The sequence below is a fragment of the Notechis scutatus genome, chromosome 5 (genome assembly GCF_049901735.1).
Source record: "Notechis scutatus isolate UNSWTSFEM ecotype Mainland chromosome 5, rNotScu1.2, whole genome shotgun sequence".
Taxonomy (NCBI): Eukaryota; Metazoa; Chordata; class Lepidosauria; order Squamata; family Elapidae; genus Notechis; species Notechis scutatus.
In genome coordinates, this window is record NC_142013.1 from 5,179,733 (window position 1) to 5,186,203 (window position 6,471).

A 6,471-nucleotide genomic window follows, 5' to 3' on the forward strand; every position below is an offset into this window, starting at 1 on the left:
TGGAATGTATGTACAGAGGAGGCCCTGGGGATCAGAGGAAGGGTCATATGTGGAGATAGGACCCAGGTATGGATGGAATGGACGTGAGAGTGAGGAACATGAATTCTGATAAAACATTTTCTCTTGTGTTCATTTCTGTGCCTTAAACAGCCTTGAGACTGGACTGCCATCTGCCAGAAATGGTGTAGGGTTTGCTGCTTGGGGGCGTTGGACTAGATGACCTACAAAGTCCCTTCCAACTCTGGTATTCTACTGTATATTCAATGGAATAGAAGTTGCCTTCAGAAGTTGTGGGAGCGCCATCACTTGAGACCTTCAAGAAGAGATTGGACTGCCATTTGTCAGAAATGGTGTAGGGTCTCCTGCTTGGGCAGGGGGTTAGACTAGATGACCTACAAGGTCCCTTCCAACTCTGTTATTCTGTATCTGTATCTGCTCTTCCTGTCCCTCTCTACAGAAGGAGGGGGCTTACGGGGGAGTGTGGTTGCTGCCTCAGACAAAGATTTAAAATTTCTTTTACTTTTCTCTATGGAAAGTGGGGGGGTCACAGGGAGTGGTGGTGCTGCCTTGAGCTGCTCTGCAATAGGAAAGGGGTTGGAACTGCACATTCTTAGCGAGGCAGAACTTAGCACCTTAAACCACTAGCCAGGATATTAGGGACAAGAATAGCTGGCTTATATGAAAAAAACCCCAAAACCACATAGCTGGCATATGAAACTGGGACACTTTGCAAAATACCAGTGACCTGGGGTGAAACATAGGTGACACGACATTTAGCTATGTAAGAGGTTGAGATCCAAATAATCAATGAATGTTGTCTGTTATGCATGCATTATTAGGGAAGGGCGAACGGCTGAATGCGACCACTCCTTGACTATAAAAATTGCTGTAAGATTGTAATCAGGGCCTTTGGTTAGCTTTCAAACCAAGGTCCTTTTATCTTAGTACCAAAAGAAAAGTTTAATTTTGTATCACACCTTGTGTCCGGTGACTTATCCCGGCTTTGACACCAAGCAAGAGCCCGGTTTTGGGGACAACAGTTGTAACTTTAGACGGTCACTAAACAAATGGTTGCAAATCAAGGACCACCTATAATTCAAAATGTGTGTTTTGAAAAAAGAGGGTTTCTAGGAGAGGCAAGAGTGTCGGGGGGAAGACCGTGGTGAACGCCATCTATGAAAAATTATTATATATAATCAGTGTTTTTATGACAGCTCATAGAGAAGTGTCCATTGATCATAATTGTTAAAATGCTAGATTTGGATCTACTGTAAATTCTAATTCAGGAACGTGAATTTTGAGCAGAAATCTATTGCTAAGTCAACACCATGGAGCAGGGTTTCTCAACCTGCAACTTTAAGAGGCTTGGACTTCAAATCCCAGAATCCTGTGTTGGCTGGGGAATTCTGGGAGTTGAAGTCCACACATCGTAAAGTTGCCAGTGTGGAGAAACATTGATTTACTATGGTTTGGGGAATTCTGGGAATTGAAACTCACACATCGTGAAATTGCCAAGGTTGAAAAACAATTCCATACCATTTCTGACAAAGGGCAGTCCAATCTCTTCTTGAAAGCTTCCAGTGGTGAAGTTCCCACAACTTCTGAAGGCAACTTCTGTTCCGTGGGTTTATTGTTTTCACTGTCAGAACATTTCTCCTTATTTCCAGGTTGAATCTCTCCTTGTTCAGTTTCCATCCATTGTTCCTTATCTGGCCTTCAAGTGCCTTGGAAAATAGCTTGACCCCTTCCTCTCTCTGGCATCCCCTCAAATATTGGAAGACTGCTCTCCTGTCTCCCCTGGTCCTTCTCTTCACTAGACTAGCCAGGCCCAGTTCCTGTAACTGTTCTTCATATGTTTTAGCCTCCACTCTCCTAATCATCTTGGTTGCTCTTCTCTGCACTTGTTGTGGTTCGCCAGCAGCCTGGGCAAACGGCAGCAGAATTGGACAATGGAGAAGAACGGGGACCAGTCCGGGACTCTGGAGAGGACTCGGGTAAGGGCCCTGCGTCTGATGCAGAGATGGGGCCAAGACCATCTGGGAGTTGTGTGCTGACTCCACAGCCTCCAGAGTCTGGCAGCAGTGAGGAAGAGAAACAAGGGGAGCCTGTTCCCAGTGAGCGTATGTGCACAGTTGCCAGAAGGCAAGAGCAGCTGAGACAAAAGGGGCGACTCGGGAGTAAGGCTTGGAGGTGATTGCCCCTCCCATAAGGTATAAAGGACAGGCAAAGGTAGAGAAACCTTTGCAGGAAGCAAAGTCGTTCACTCTGTTCGGATTAAACCTTGAAGCTCTGTGTAGATTTTGTAGTTCGGTTGGTTTTTTTATAGTTAATTTTTCACTTTAGTTGTTGGCAGCAATTCAAAGGAGAGAAAGGTGGGTGCTTATCTCTAGGGATTGTTTGGGACTCATTACCGGCTGGGAATGAACATAATTCCCCGCGTTGAAATAAAGCAAGAGTTGTTTTAACTGAGCATGTGCTTAATCACGGTCTCAGGAAACTTTGGTCAGAACAGCACTCTTTCTAGAGTCGCAACATCTTTTTTATAGTGTGGTGACCAAAACTGGATGCAGTACTCTAGGTGTGGCCTTACTAAGGCTTTACAGAGTGGTATTAGTACCTCCCCTGATCTTGACTGTCTCCCTCTGTTAATGCAGCTTAGGAAAACAACGACACTAAAAATATGATCACCTTTTTCAAACTTCTGACAAACAAAGCTAATAGGGAAGTGAGATTCGCTTAACAACTCTGGTGAGGGAAGTCCTAAACTGGGGCAAAACTCGCTTAATGACCGTCTTGCTTAACAGCGTCCATTTTGGGCTTGACTGTGGTCATAAACCTTCAATGTGGAGAAGTGGAAATCTTTGGTAAAATGGCAACCATATTTTTAACGTTCAGGAGGATTGGCTATATTATGAAGATTAACTTACTGTATGACTCGAAGAGCAAGCCTGAAATTTTTCTGAATGTCAAAAAGAAGCTAGCGTGGCATTCTTTCTGAACGAAACAGATGGTTAAAATGCATACAGATTTAAATTAGCATGTTAATCAAAGCCAACAGTTTGTATACTCTGGATGTGGAGAAAAAAAAAAAAGGCATTTAGAAACTTTAAGCTCCTTAGTGAGGACATGTTTGCAACTGGCTACTAATCCCCTTTCTCTCCAGGGCTTCCTTAATCCTGGTCAACCGACAATACAATTCCGGATTAAAGATTTTTCAACCCTAGCAAAATAGAGATTAGCTTCACGGTTGTTGTTTTTTGCATTCCTCTGAGCTTTCTCCACACCCGTGTTGTCCTCCAGGTATCTGCCCTCTGAAGATGGAAACCAGGCACAGTTCTTGCTAGAAAGTGGGCCGAGAAGAGCAAGAGAGATGATTTGGGGAAGGGAGGGGCTGAACCAGAGGTGGTATTCAGCCAGTTCTGACCGGTTCTGGAGAACCGGTAGCGGAAACTTTGAGTAGTTCGGAGAACCAGCAACTACCACCTCTGACTGGCCTCACCCCCATCTATTCTCTGCCTCCTGAGTCCCAGATAATCGGCTGGGTCTTCTTTGGTTGCCCTGCACAGGAGAACGGAGCTGGAAAGCAGGTTAGTGGGGTGAGGAGGGAATGGGGATATTGCAGTATCCTTCCCCTGCCACGCCCACCAAGCCACATCACGCCCACCAAGTCACGCTCACAGAACCGGTAGTAAAAAAAATTGAGTCCCGCCACTGGGCTAAACCATGTGATGAAGAGGTAAGGGAGCTAGGAATGTTTAATCTAAGGCTCAGGGGGGACATAACAGCTATTTCCAATACTTGAAGGGTTGTGATAGGGAAGGGGGTGTCCATTTATTCCCCCTCGCACCAGAGACAGAGGGCCAGACAAGAAGTTATGGGTGTGGAAGCTTATCAAAGAGCGATCCAACCAGAGGTGGTACTCAACAAGTTCTGACCAGTTCTGGAGAACCGGTAGCGGAAATTTTGAGTAGTTCGGAGAACCGGCAAATCCCACCTCTGACTGGAGATTTTACAGTATCCTTCCCCTGCCACACCCACCACCAAGCACGGCCACCGAACCGGTACTAAAAATTTTTTTAATCCCACCACTGGATCCAACCTAGAAGGAAGGAGTCTGTAGAGATTCTCCATCATCCAGGTCATGGTTGTCCCAAAAGTGCTTTTGAAGACAATTCACTTCTCATCCAAGAAGCTTCTTCAGTCCAGTTGCCTCCTGAAAAAGCACCTTTGCGACCCGAATGACGGAGAATCTCTACAGACTTTGAGCTATACAATTTGGGATGAACCCCTTTGGAATCAAGTGGGAGTAGGAATGGATTTCCAGAGGGGAAAAAAATTGCAGGCTACGGGAACCATTTGCACCACTCAGGTGACCCTGAGGACACAGATAAACCTCCAAGTGGCCTCAACAACCCTCTAAAAAGATGCAAATGACCAGCTGTCTGCAATGAAGGATGGGATGAACAACCTTTGAATGGTGCAGGAATATGAACGAATTTCCAGAAAAATTGCAGACTACAGGAACCATTTGCGCTTCAGTTTGAAATGCAGACAACACAGACTCATTCCGCAACAGCCTGTGCCTGTCTTCAACAGGGAAGGGACGCCGGGCAGAAAAACATCCTGCGAAGGCTCCACACCCTTTTGCACTACGCAAGTGACCCTGAGGACACAGATAAACCTTCAAGCGGCCTCAACGACCCTCTAAAAGGATGCAAATGACCAGCTGTCTGCAAGGAATATAAATCCTTCCATTCCCCAACATCCAGCCAGAGCTGGAGAAACTCCTTGGATGAGAAGTGAAATGGCCTCAAAAGAAAAAAAAACAAGAAAGTCCATTTGCCTCCTGAAAAAAGCACCTTTGGGACTAGAAGGAAGGAGAAATTTCCTGACAATAATTAATCAATGGAATAGGTTGTTTCATAGGTGCTCCATCAGTGGAGATTTTCTGGACAACCTGGAGAGTATAAGGATCCCTGTCTTCAGCAGGGGGTAGAACAGCGGTCTAGAACAGGGGTCGCCAACCGGTGGGCTGCAGCAAAATTTTGGTGGTCCTCAGAGAAATGTCACCCCCCGAGCAACCCCCAAAGCAATTAATCCAGGCTGTGCAGGAACTCAAGCCCACATGGCCCATGGGAACCCTCCCCACCCACTCACTCCTTAACTGGCAAACTTGCCTGCTAAGTTGCTATTTTTCTTTTCTTTTTTCTCGACCATCAGCTGTTCTGCTGTGCCAGGAGATTTAGATTAGCTAGAAAGCAGGAAATGGTTGCATTCTTTACTTTCTAGCTAGTCTTTAGATCTTCCGCTCTGCTTTTAAGCAGAGCCCAACCTTCCTTAGGACTGAAGCTTCTATTATTCAGTGCAGGTAGCCGATAGCAGAAAGATAGATCTCTGAATGATTCTGTGAGCAACTCAATCTGCCTGCCTGCTTTGCCTGATTTTGGCTAAAAGTTGCACCCTTCTTTATAAAAAATTCAATATTTACATACATGGTGTGTTGTGAGTTAATTTTGTGAGTTTGCTTGCTAGCAAATGCTATGAGTTTGCTTGCAAGCAAATTTTATGTGACAGACTCAGATAGCCGATGGCAGAAACACAGATCTCTAAGTGAATCTGTGATTCTGTGAGCAACCCAATCTGCCTGCCTGCTTTGACTGATTTTGGGTGAAAGTGTACAATGTACTTTTATTTACAAAAGTCATCAACTCGTGGGATCTACAAAATGCTATTTTTTTAACATTTAGGCAGCTATGACATACGATGAACGGTTATGGGAATTGAGTATGTCTAGTCTAATGAAAAGAAGGATGAGGGATGACATGAAAGCAGTCTTCCAATAATAGAATATATAAATAGAATAGATTAGCAGAATTGGAATGGGCCCCTCGGAGGTTTTCTAGTCCAATCCCCTCAGAAAGGAGGAGCCCTGTACTATTTCAGACAAATGGTTGTCCAATCTCTTCTTGAAAGCCTCCTGTGATGGAGCGCCCACAACTTCTGGTGGCAAGTAGTTCCACTGGTTAATTGTTCTCAAGGTCAGGAATTCCTCCTTAAGTTCTAAGTTGCTTCTCTCCTTGATCAGTTTCCATCCATGGCTTCTTGTCCTGCCCTCAGGTGCTCTGGAGAATAGCTTGACTCCCGAGGGGCTCCTACAAAGACGAGGGGGTCAAATTATTTTCCAAAGTGCCAAAAGACAAAACAAAAAACAACAGATGGAAACTAACCAAGGAGAGAAGCCACCTAGAACTAAGGAGAAATTTCTTCAGGGCGAGAGCAATCAACCAACTGTCTTTAGAAGTTTTTGGTGCTCCACATCACTGGAGGCTTTCAAAAAGAGACTGAACAATCATTTGTCTGAAATAGGGTCTCTTGCTGGAGCAGGGGGTTGGACTAGAAGACCTCCAAGGTCCCTTCCAACTCGATTATTCTATATTCTGTTTTTTGAAGAATGTTCTTCATCTTTCAGAG